Source organism: Sminthopsis crassicaudata, chromosome 2 (genome assembly GCF_048593235.1).
Source record: "Sminthopsis crassicaudata isolate SCR6 chromosome 2, ASM4859323v1, whole genome shotgun sequence".
NCBI classification, from domain to species: Eukaryota; Metazoa; Chordata; class Mammalia; order Dasyuromorphia; family Dasyuridae; genus Sminthopsis; species Sminthopsis crassicaudata.
Window position 1 is genome coordinate 644,746,565 of NC_133618.1, and position 13,029 is coordinate 644,759,593.

Below are 13,029 nucleotides of genomic sequence, written 5' to 3' on the forward strand. Positions count from 1 at the left end.
CCAAACATAGAAAACTACTGTGGTAATAGAGAAGACCAAAATTTATCTTCAGAACAGAACAGTAAAGTTTTAAAAAATAGCTTCTTTCACTGAAAAGACTGATATTAAATGGATCCTTACCCAGAGAGAATTTATTCAAAAAGCTCCCCCCCAAAAAAAAAAAAAATTTAAAAAGTAAATGAAAGACATTGAGGAAAATTAAAATAAAATAAAACCATCTGAGAAAAACAAGATTATGAAAAAAAAAAAAAAACTAAAAAAAGAGATACAGAATTTTTCTTTTATTGTTTTTCACTCACATGTAAATCCATTTGGCCCTGGAGGATTTTTTTATTAGGAAATTCATTGATGGCTTTTATTAGGAAATTAATTGATGGCTTCCTCAATTTATTTTATAAAAATGGAATTATTTAACTAATTTATGTCCTTTTCTGTTAATCTGGGCAATTTATATTTTTGTAACTATTAATTTGATTTTGATCACCAGACTTGCTGGCACACATGTGGGCAAAATATTGCTTTAATTTCTCTTTCATTGTTGGTATGTTTACCCTTTTCATTTTTGATGCTGGTAATTGGATTTTTACTCTATTTTTCTAACCAAATTAATAAAAGATTTATTTATTTCTTGTTTTTTTTTCATACAACAAACTCAGTTTTATTAATTAGTTTAATAGTTTCCTTAATTTTTATTTTACTAATCTCTCCTTTGAGTTTCATAATTTGGTATTTAATCAGAGACTTTTAATTTGTTCTTTATCTAGCTGTTAGTTGCATGCCTAATTCATTGATCTTTCCTTTATTTTATTCATATAGCTATTTAGAGATATAAAATTTTCCCTAAGAAGTTCTTTAGTTGCATCCCATAGGTTTGATAGGTTGTCTCATCTCAATTCTTTTGGATTAAATCATTGATTGTTCCTGTCATTTGTTGTTTGGCCTACTCATGATTTAGAATTAGATTATATAATTTCCAATTGATTTTTGTCTGTATTTCCTTGCCCCTTTATTGAATGTAATTTTTATTGCATTGTGATCCGAAAAGGAAACATTTACTATTTCTGTCTTTCTATATTTCGTTGTGAAGTTTTTATATCCTAATACATGGTCAATTTTTGTGTAGACGCCATGTATTGACAAATAAAAGTTATATTCCTTTGTCCCTATTCAATTTTCTTTAGAGATTTATCATATCTATGTTTTGTAGGATTCTATTAACCTACATAGTTTCTTTCTTGTTTATTTTGTGGGTAGATTTGTCTGATTATGAGAAAGGAAGATTGAGATCTCCCACTATATTATTTTTCCATCTATTTCTTTCTTTAATTGACTTAATATTCTATATAAGAATTTGCTTGTTCTACTATTTGGTGCATATACACTTAATATCATTACTATTTCATGGCTTATGATACCCTTTAACAAGGTGTAGTTTCCTTCCTTATGTCTTTAAATTAGATCTATTTTTACTTTTGCTTTAGCTGAAATCAGAATTGCTACCCTTTTTAAAATTCAGTCAAAGCATAATAAATTATGTTCCAGCCTTTTATCTTTACTTTGTATGTATTTCTCTATGTCAAATGTGTTTCTTGTAAACAAATTTTGTAGGATTCTTATTTTTGATCCACTCTGCTATTTGCTTCCAATTTATGGGAGAGTTCAACCCATTCACATTCATAAATATGATTACCATTTTTTTCATTTCCCTCTATCCTATTTTCTCTACAGAATATACTTTTGTTCTCTCTTTCCACCTGTCCTTATTTAATAGTGTTTTTATATTCACCTCATCCACTACCCTATCTTATATTATCCCTTTTCTTAGTATTGTGTTTTTTTTTAACCTAGTACTCCCTTCTCTTACCTTTTTTTCCCTAATGTTTCTGCCCTCCCTTCTCTCCAGCTCTTCTAATTCTTTCCTCTTTCATCTCCTACTTCTTTGTGGGATTAGATAAATTTGTATATCCAAGTGAATGATTAAGTTATTCCCTCTTTTAGACAAAACTGGTTAAGCTTCAGACAATGCTCATCCCTTCTCTTTTTTTCCCTGAATTGTAGTAGATCTTTTGCTCCTCTTTATGTGATCTAATTTGGCCCATTATGTCTCCCTTTTCCTCTTTTTCCAGTGCACTACATTTTCTACATCAATATCTTTTTCAGAGTCCATTCACAACCCCACATTCAGTCCATATGATGAATATCTCTCTCTATATATACCTATTTATATATCTATATCTATCTATCTATATATGTATGTATATATATATATATATATATATATATATAAGTGTGTGTGTGTGTGTGTGTGTGTGTGTGTGTGTGTGTGTGTGTGTAAACTATGCTTCTCTTGAATACTATGTTTGTAAATTTAAATTTTCTGTTTGTGGCAGCCCTCTTTGTAACGGCCCAAAACTTGAAATTGAGTGGATGCCCATCAATTGGAGAATGGCTGAATAAATTGTGGCATATGAATGTTATGGAATATTATTGCTCTGTAAGAAATGAACAGCAGGAGGATTTCATAAAGGCCTGGAGACTTACATGAACTGATGCTGAGTGAAATGAGCAGGACCAGATCATTATATACTTCAACAACAATACTATATGATCAATTCTGATGGACTTGGCTTTCTTCAATAATAAGAGGAACCAGATAAGTTCCATTTGTTCAATAATGAATAGAACCAGGTACTTCCAGTGAAAGAACTCTGGGAAATGGGTGGGAACCACTACATAGCATTTCCAATCCCTCTGTTTTTGTCTGCTTGCATTTTTGATTTCCTTCACAAGTTAATTGTACATTTCAAAGTCCTATTCTTCTTATGCAGCAAAATAACTGTATGGACCTGCATACATATATTGCATTTAACATATACTTTAACATGTTTAACATGTATTGGTCTACCTGCCATCTGGGGGAGGGAGTGGAGGGAAGGAGGGAAAAAATTGGAACAAAAGGTTGGGAATTGTCAATGCTGAAAACAATTACCCATGCATATAGCTTGTAAATAAAAAGCTATGTAAATAAAAAAAGAAAATCAAATTTTCTGTTTAGTTCTATTTTTTTAATAGAAATGAATAAATTTATTTTACTTCATTGAAGATCCATCTCCCCTGAAAGATAATGTTCAGTCTTGCTGTATAGTTAATTTTTGGCTATAACCCTAAGTGTTTTAACTTCCAGAATATGGTATTTCAGTCTCTCTGATCCTTTATCATAAAAGCTGCCAGATTCTGGGTAATCCTGAGTGTTGCTCTTTATTATTTGGATTACTTTTGTATGGCAGCTTTTTCCTTAGGATTTTAGTTCTGGAGTTTTGGAAAAATGTTCCTTGAAGTTTTCCTTGTGGGATCTCTTTCTGAAGATGATCAATGGATTCTTTCAGTAATTATTTCTCCCATTCATTTCTAGAATATCCAGGGAGTTTTCCTTGATGATTTCTTGAATTATATCATCCAGTCAATTCTGATGGATGCAGCTCTTTTCAATAGCAAGATGATTCAGGCCAGTCCCAATGGCTCTGTAATGAAGAAAGCCATTTGAGAGGATTTGGGACTGAGTGTGGATCACAACATATTTTTTTTTTTTTTTACTTTTTAAAAATTGTTGCTTGGTTGCATTATTTTTTCTTATTTTTTTTTCCTTTTTTATTTGATTTTTCTTGTGCAGCATGATAATTGTAGAAATATGTTTAAAAGAATTGCACATATTTAACATATATTGAATTGTTTGTCATCTTAGGGAAAGGGGTGGGTAGAAGGGAGAAAAAAATTTTGGAACACAAGTTTTGCAAGGGTGAATATTGAAATTTTTCTATGCATATGAGTTTAAAATTTAAAAAAAAAAAAAGAAAAAAAAAAAAGAATTCTATCCAAGTTCTTATTTTTGTCATGGCCTTGAGGAAGACCAATGATTTCTTCTGGATCTATTTTCCAGGTCAACTTTTTTCCCAATGACATATTTCATATTTTCTTCCATTATTTCATTCTTTTTAGTTTATTTAAGTGATTCATAATGTTTCATAGCTTCCTTTTTGCAGTGTTCTAGTTTTTAATGTGTTATTTTCTTCAGTTAGCTTTTGTAAATTTTTTTCCATTTAATTAATTTTTCTTTGGAAGATATTGTTTTCTTCAGTGGATTTTTATTTTATTTTTTTAATTTAGCCAATTTTATTTTTTAAGGAATTGTTTTCTCTTTTCCAAGCTGTTGACTCTTTCTTGCATATATCTCATTCCTTTTCTCATTATTTTCTTCTACTTCTCTTATTTGCCTTTTAAAATCTTTTGTGAACACTTTCCAAAAGCCTCTTTGGGCTTAAGACCAATTCATATAACTCTCTGTTATTTGCATTTTCTTCTCATTTGAGTTAGTGTTTTGCTCTTCCCTGTTTCTGTAGTAGCTTTCTATTGTTAAAATTCTTGGATGTTTCTTGGTTATTTTCTTTCATTCTCTTTTTTATTACCTCTTTTGTGACTTTTTTAGTTGTGGTCTGCTCTTGGGATAAAAGGGATGCTGTCTTAATTCCTATGCAGCTCTAAATCTTGGCTTTGAGCACAATGGCCCCTTGTGTTTGCAGGACATGGTTTTATCTGCTTTTTTTTTTTTTTAGGAAACAGCCTGTTTCTTGGAATTTGCCTTCTTTACTGGGATGGGAAAGTTCTCTACTCTTGTTTTCCCCTACTGAAGGTTTGTTTCTCTATTGATCCAAGTCCAAGAGTCTCAGTTTCTGGTCAACGGTGATTAATACCCTCTCTATTGGAGCTAGGCTGAACACCCTTTTCACCTCAGTGAAACTGACCTTTCTTAAAGTTTTTCTAAGTTATCTTGTGCTGAAGAGGGGTTTCATTCCATCAGATTTGGTTGCACGTGATTTTCAAGGGAAACTATGAGAGCTTGAGCAGCTTCCTGGCTTTACTCAGCCATATTGTGTATATCTAAATGTTTGAAGTAGATACAAAATGAGTTAAAGAACAAAATAAAAAATAAAACTATACTAGTAGGGGACCTCAACTCACTTATTTTTGTTATTCATTTTTTTATTATATATATATATATATATATATATAAATATTTTATAATATTATCCCTTGTATTCATTTTTCCAGTTTACCCCCCCTCCCTCTATTCCCTCCCCCCGACGACAGGCAATACCATACATTTTACATGTGTTACAATATAGTCTAGGTACAATACATGTGTGCGAATATCACTTTCTTTTTGCACAATAAACATTAGAATCCGAAGGTACATGCAACCTGGGCAGACAGATATTAGTGCTTTGTTATTCATTTTTACTTGACAAGTAAAATTAGTTTTGTGATTTGCTTTATTTATAGGATACAATGTCAGAAAGAATAAGAGAGTCAAGGCACATTTTGTATAGCTTTATTTAAACATAAAACTTAAAAAAAAAATTTGAGAGCATAACCACATGAAAAGACTCTAGATGGGGTATTTAATGACAAGGAATTAAAATGGAAACACCATTAAATGACAGAAACTACCCAAAAGAAGCATAAATGACCAATTTAGAACCACTGGACCTTAAGTTAGAATTACTTCATGGTAATATATTCTATATAGTCAATGAACCAATGTTGTCATTGTATTGAAACCTAATTGATTAATTAAAATTTACATTATGCAATGATGTTAGCTGAATTAATATTTTTTGATATTCCTCCAAAACCATACCCTGAATGTGAGCAAAACTACAAAATACTTTCCACACAAATAAAATCAGATCTAAACAATTGAAAAAATATTAAGTGCTCTTGCATAGGTCAGGAAAATATATAATAAAGATGACAATACTACCTAAACTAATCTATTTATTTAGCACTATACCAATCAGATTTCGAAGAAACTTTTATTGACCTAGAAAAAATAATAACAAGATTCATCTGGAATAACAAAAGGTTAAGAATTTTAAGGGAACTAATGAAAAAAAAAATCAAATGAAGATTTCTTAGCTGTACGAGATCTAAAAGTATATTATAAAGAAGCAGTCATCAAAACTATTTGGTATTGGCTAAAAAAAAATAAGAAAATAGTTGATCAGTGGAATAGGTTAGGTTCACAGGACAAAATAGTCAATAACAATAGCAATAGCAATAACAATAACACTAGATTGACAAACCTATTGCATTATTTGATAAAAATTGCTGGGAAAATTGGAAATTAGTATGGCAGAAACTAGGCATGGACCCACATTTTAGACCATAAACCAGGATAAGATCAAAATGGGTTCATGATCTAAGCATAAAGAATGAGATTATAAGTAAATTAGAACATAGAATAGTTTACCTCTCAGACCTGTGGAGGAGAAAGGAATTTGTGACCAAAGGAGAACTAGAGATCATTATTGATCATAAAAGAGAAAATTTTAATTATATCAAGTTAAAAAGTTTTTGTACAAACAAAATTAATGCAGACAAGATTAGAAGGGAAGCAATAAACTGGGAAAACATTTTTACAGTTTAAGGTTCCGATAAAGGCCTCATTTCCAAAATATATAGAGAATTGACTCAAATTTATAAGAAATCAAGTCATTTTCCAACTGATAAATGGTCAAAGGATGTGAACAGACAATTTTCAGATGATGAAATTGAAATTATTTCTACCCATGTGAAAAAGTGTTCCAAATCATTATTGGTAAGAGAAATGCAAATTAAGACAACTCTTAGATACCACTGCACACCTCTTAGATTAGCTAGAATGACGGAAAAAGATAATAAAGAATGTTGGAAGGGATGTGGGGAAACTGGGTCTGATATATTGTGGGTGCCATTGTGAACAGATCCAACCATTCTGAAGAGCAACTTGGAACTATACTCAGAAAGTTATCAAACTGTGCATACACTTTAATCCAACAGTGTCTCTACTGGGTTTATATCCCAAAGAGATCTTAAAGAAGGGAAAGGGACTTATATGTGCAAAAATGTTTGTGTCAGCCTTTTCCATAGTGGCTAGAAACTGGAAACTGAATGACTGCTCAGCTGGAGAATGGCTAAGTAAAATATAGTATAAGAATGTTATGGAATATTATTGTTCTGGAAGAAATGACCAGCAGTGTGATTGCAGAGAGGGTTGGAGAGACTTACATTAACTGATGCTGAGTAAAATGAGTAGAACCAGGAGATCATTATACAATTCAACAATAATAGTATATGAGGATTAATTCTGATGGAAATGGCTATCTTCAACAATGAGAGGACTTAAATCAATTCCAATTGATCAATAATGAACAGAACCAGCTACACCCAGGGAAAGAATACTGAGAAATGAGTGTGGACCACAACATAGCATTTATACTCTTTCTGTTATTGTTTGCATTTTTGTTCCCCCCCCCAGGTTATTTTTGCATTCTTTCGAAATCGAATTTTTCTTGTTTAACAAGACAACTGTATATATGTATATATATATATACATATATATATATATGTATATATATACATATATACGTATATATATATATATATTATATATATACATATATACGTATATATATGTATGTAATTATTATAACATATAGTTAAATCATGTCTTTTTGCTTATGTGACATATTTATGTATTATTGTAATAATATGATATGATTCCATAATTATTTTACATTCATTATATTTCATTGTATTGTTTCATTGTTTACTTCATCACATTACATTATATTAAATTGTGTAATTTACAGCAAATCATGTTACTCTGCGTGTATATGTCCAAGAATACACACACACACAAATTAGTCCCAGTCAACTATCTTCTTGTGTACTATGCATGTATTCTCCTTTTCCCTTCCTATGGTTTGATAACTTCAGGACTTTTAACTTTATTTCCAGACCAAGTATTTTAATATAATTTTCAATGGTTCCTTTCACATATCTCTGAGTTTCCATAATAAATAAGCTTATTTTATCATCCCATCTCCCTATATCCCTTGCCATCTCTCATTATAGCATAAGCTCTCTGAAGGCAGGAGATATGATCTCAGTTTTTCTTTTTTCTTTTTGTCTTTAAAACTTAGTGCTTAATACATACTAAATGCTAATTCATTATTAATAATTTATCCATTTATCATAAGGGAAGTTAAATATGATACCATACAGGAAATATTTATTTTAGTTTGGTTTCTTTCTCTTTTCAACTTCTTTCACCCAGCACTTTGTTGAAAGATAATTTTTTTTTTTCTGTTATCCATTTTACTTACAGCTGGGTAATGAGGGAAGAAATATATTACCATGTATTATGTTAGTGTACTCATGTAGAATGTACACATAAACACACAAATGTAAATGGATATATAGTATTATTTACATATTTATGTGTTTATTTCATCTCATATTCTTCAAGAGATTATTCTTAAATCAAAAAGGCACCAAATACTAAAACCTATTGATTATCAAAGTCAAGGAAGTAAGAAACAATAGAAAGAGACTTGTAAAAGTCTCATAGATCATGATCATGAAGTCCCTTTATATAGTTCCAGAGGAAAAGAAATTCTAAATTTTTCCCTCATAAACTGTCAGAAACACACAAATACACATACATGCAAAACAATTTTAGCTACTAGTGGAGGAGTCTTCTATGACAAGATATTGATTTGTATATGGAAGATCTGAGATATATAATTAAAATAATTATAGTTTCCCTTTGGGGACTGACAAAAAGGAATCTATTCACTTGAAATTTTCTCTGTGATATATTTAAAATTCCTGCTAGAAAACAACTTAAAATGAGTCTATTATAAAGATTGTCTTACTTTATGTATATTTTAAAAGAATTCATTCATGCCATTCTTAGTTTTGAAGATTCAAGATAGCTTATCACCTTTAAATATGCCCATTCTTTGATTTATCTGATTTTCATTGATCACTGTATCTAAATAAGGAAAACCAAACCCCTATTGGAAAATACTAATTACTGGAAACCAATTTTTTTTTCTAAAAATAAGACAGTTTAGCTGTCTAAAAGCCCTAATGATTTAGTTTAATCTACTCTATACAGAACCAAAACATAATCCATTAAATAGCAATATTAGTTAGCTGTGTTCAAGTGTACTCAGATTCACTTTGAATAAATTTAATGTTAGACACTGTTGATTTGCTGCTAATGCACTTATTTTGTTATTTCACATTTGACTTGACCAAGGACAATTTCAGGCTGTTTTTTCCCCCTTATGCTGCATAATGATATAAGATAATTCAGTTTTAAGTCAAATCATATTTTTCTTTCTGTCAAGTTGAATTATATAATTACATCCTTTTTCTGATTTTCAAAGAACAAAAAAGAAACTAGGTTACCATTGTTATACAGACATGCACATACACACATATTATAGTTTTGCAGATATATAATATATTATTAACTGTATATAAAATACATATATATGCACATATATATGCACGTATGTAAATATGCATATCACACAATTGGCTATTCCATTTTTACCAATTATAATTTTATCCAGATGATTGTCATTGCTTATTTTAAGCCATTATTTTTATAGCATCAATCAGAGAATAATGGTTCACTTTAAAAATGTGTAAAGAAGGTGATTTTATTTTGATATAGTTCAAATTAAGTCTCTGGAAAGGGACAGTGTTTCATGAGGTTACAGCTAATTTAGGCTGTTGAAGTTTCCATAAATATTGCATTCCTATAAATTGCAATTTTGGCAGATTCCAAAGTCCTTTGGAGGTTTGGGGGCCTCTTTTTATATACCTCTGCTGGTGAATTTACTTCTGAGTTTAAATCTAAAAAGTCCAGCTGTTTCTAAGGTTGAATTTCTAACCAGAGAAATATTGGATTTACGTACTCTTGATAAATAGGACAGCATTTGCAGCATTAAGGGAGAATTAATTTACCAATCTATAATAGTGGGCCCAGATCCCACCATCCAAATTTATAGAGGTCATTAATGCACAAGTCAATGCCAACATTTTATATCATTAAAATGAACTATATGATCCGTGGGATCCAATATAACAGCTCTTTAGGACCTTAAAAGTTTATCAAAAAACATTTGATTTATCCTATTGTTAAGAATATGCAGAAAATGGCAGTACTTTTAGAAAACAGTTACTTCTATTTTGTCCTCTTCTAGGTTTCAGATACATGGGTAGTATATCTTATATACTCTGTTGGGAAAGAGAAAGGAATGAGTATGAATAATTAGAGTATCATATTTATATGAATAGATGAATAAATAACTAGTTACATATATAATTTTCCATTTTATTTCCCAGTCTTTAAAAAAATGTTCTGATCAGTGCATTATGTATGTTTCTACTCATTATGAAGCGATGTCTGAATGACTACAATAAAACACAATGCAAAAGAAGTGACAACTGAACTTTAAGGGATACAGGGAATGTAGGGAGGTCACATGAGAACATCAAGGAAACTATAAAAGTGATACTATTTAATAGGGTCTTGATAGATTAATAGAATTTTAATAGAGAGTGAAGGAGGAAATGAATATAGGCTCAGAGGCAGAGGGAAATAAGGCACACAGTGATAGTGACTATTAGTACCATGTAGCAAAAATAAGAAGTTCATATAATAGCCTTTGTAAATAATCCTTCAAAAATGAGATTTTATATGCATTGCTCTGTTAGGAATTATAGATTTTTTTAAAGACTTTATAGGTTGTTTTTATACTGGAATCAGTGTTTGAGGAAGGAAGTCCCATATTCTACATAAAGTGGAAAGATCACTGGTTCTTGAGTCAGAAAACCTAGATTTAAATCCCAGTTCTGCCACTTGTGATCTGTGGAACTTGGGACAAATTATATAATATTTCTTGATCTTACAGACCTCATTTGTAAAATAAAGACTTTGAACTAGAGCAATGCTATCTTACTGAAATAGAATTGGGAGGTGATACACAAGATACAAAAAAATCTCTGCAAAATAAAAAAAGAAGGAAACATGGTAGGAAAAAATCAGAAATTGACTTGATGCCCCACAACTGGGGCATGACTGAATAAGTTATAATTTATGATTGTGATGAAATACTATTGCACCATAAAAATTGATGAACAGGATGATTTCAGAAAAATTCCAAAAGACTTGTATTATACTAATAGGCCTAATATACTAATACAATAGGTCAATATCATACACAGTAAGAAAAATAATGTATGATGATCAAGTATGACTGACAAGTATTATGAGAAATATATTAATCCAAGATTTTTTCAAAGAATTTGTAAAAAAAAAAAAAAATCTATCTACCTTTAGTGAAAACCTGATGTAGTCTGAAAGTAGATTGAAGCATGCTTTTAAAAAAAGTCCTTTATATTCTTGATTTTTTGTCTTTGTATTATTTTGTTACATGGCTAATATTTATAAGTATTTTGCATGATAACATTTGCATAATTTTCACCAAATTGCTTGCCTTAACAAGAAGGGAAACAGAAAAGGAAGGAAGAGAATATAGGATCTCAAAATTTAAACAAAATGTTGAAATTGTTATTGCATGTAATTAAAAAATAAGAATCCCTATAGGTTTCATATTGACTTAGAAAACCATTTATTAACAATCTCTACATTTTATTACATTTTTATTCATGCTTAAATTCCCCCCCAAAAAAAAAAAAAATTTAATCTTGTTCAGCAACACTGGCAGTATTGTGGTACATATGTGATCAGAAGGTAGTGTGCTTGAAACTCCTGAACTAACTGGCTTATAGAATAATGTAACCACCATTCCAAATTTATGCTTGTTATAAACAATAGCATTCATTATATTTCCTCAAAACTGAAATTACAAATCACCATTTGTGCCTTTTAGACATTCATTGACTTTATATTGTTAATATCATTCAGAAATAAAATAAAGAAAGAAATGTACATTATATTTAATACATCTGCAGATATTTGTGGGTATGTAGTCTATCAACTATTAGTTGGAGATTTGCAGTTATTTTCTTACTGGAAATTCTCTTTATTGATATAATAGTAAGTATAGGCAAATAATCCGTTGCAACACTTTCCCTCCTCATTAATAACATTCTTCTATGTGGCTATAACACAGTAAGACATAGAATAGAGTGTCTCCAATATATAAATAATGAATAGTTCAAAAAGAAAAGGAGGCTTACAGTGGATATAGGCGATCTTAAGTGTGGTAAAATGGTTTGTAAGAATTGGTTGAACAATAAGGGGGAGGATGCTGTTATCCTAGAGAAACGAAGATTCATGGGGATTTAAGATAATTGTCTTTAAATGTGTGATCATCTCATAAGATGCAAAATTAGATTTCCTTTAATTTGCTCCAAAATACAAAAATCAGAATAATGGAGAGAAGTGGTAAAGAGGCAAGAGAAGATACACTTTTGCCTAAGATTGTACATAGTTCTAATCGATAGAAAATTGTTTATCATACTCAGTTTCTTACCAATTAGGGCTATGTATAGTCTTAGGCAAAAGGGTATCTTCTTCCTTCCCCCTTCTCTACTTTGAAGTCTTTTCACTAAAAGTGAGGTGACATTTTTATGATGAATATTGAAATATAATAGTTTTGCTGTTGGGAAAACTGGAAATTAGTATGGCAGAAATTAGATATGGATCCACACTTCACACCATATACCAAGATAAGATCAAAATGGGTCCATGATTTAGGCATGAAGAATGAGATCATAAATAGATTAGAGGAACAGAGAATAGCCTACCTCTCAGACCTGTGGAGGAAGAAGGAATTTATCACCAGAGGAGAACTAGAGATCATTATTGATCACAAAATAGAAGATTTTGATTACATCAAACTAAAAAGTTTCTGTACAAACAATACTAATTCAAACAAGATTAGAAGGGAAGCAACAAATTGGGAAAATATTTTTATAGTTAAAGGCTCTGATAAAGGTCTCATTTCCAAAATATATAGAGAACTAACTCTAATTTATAAGAAATCAAACCATTTTACAATTGATAAATGGTCAAAGGATATGAACAGACAATTCTCAGATAATGAAATTGAAACTAGATCTACTCATATGAAAGAGTGTTCCAAATCACTACTGATCAGAGAA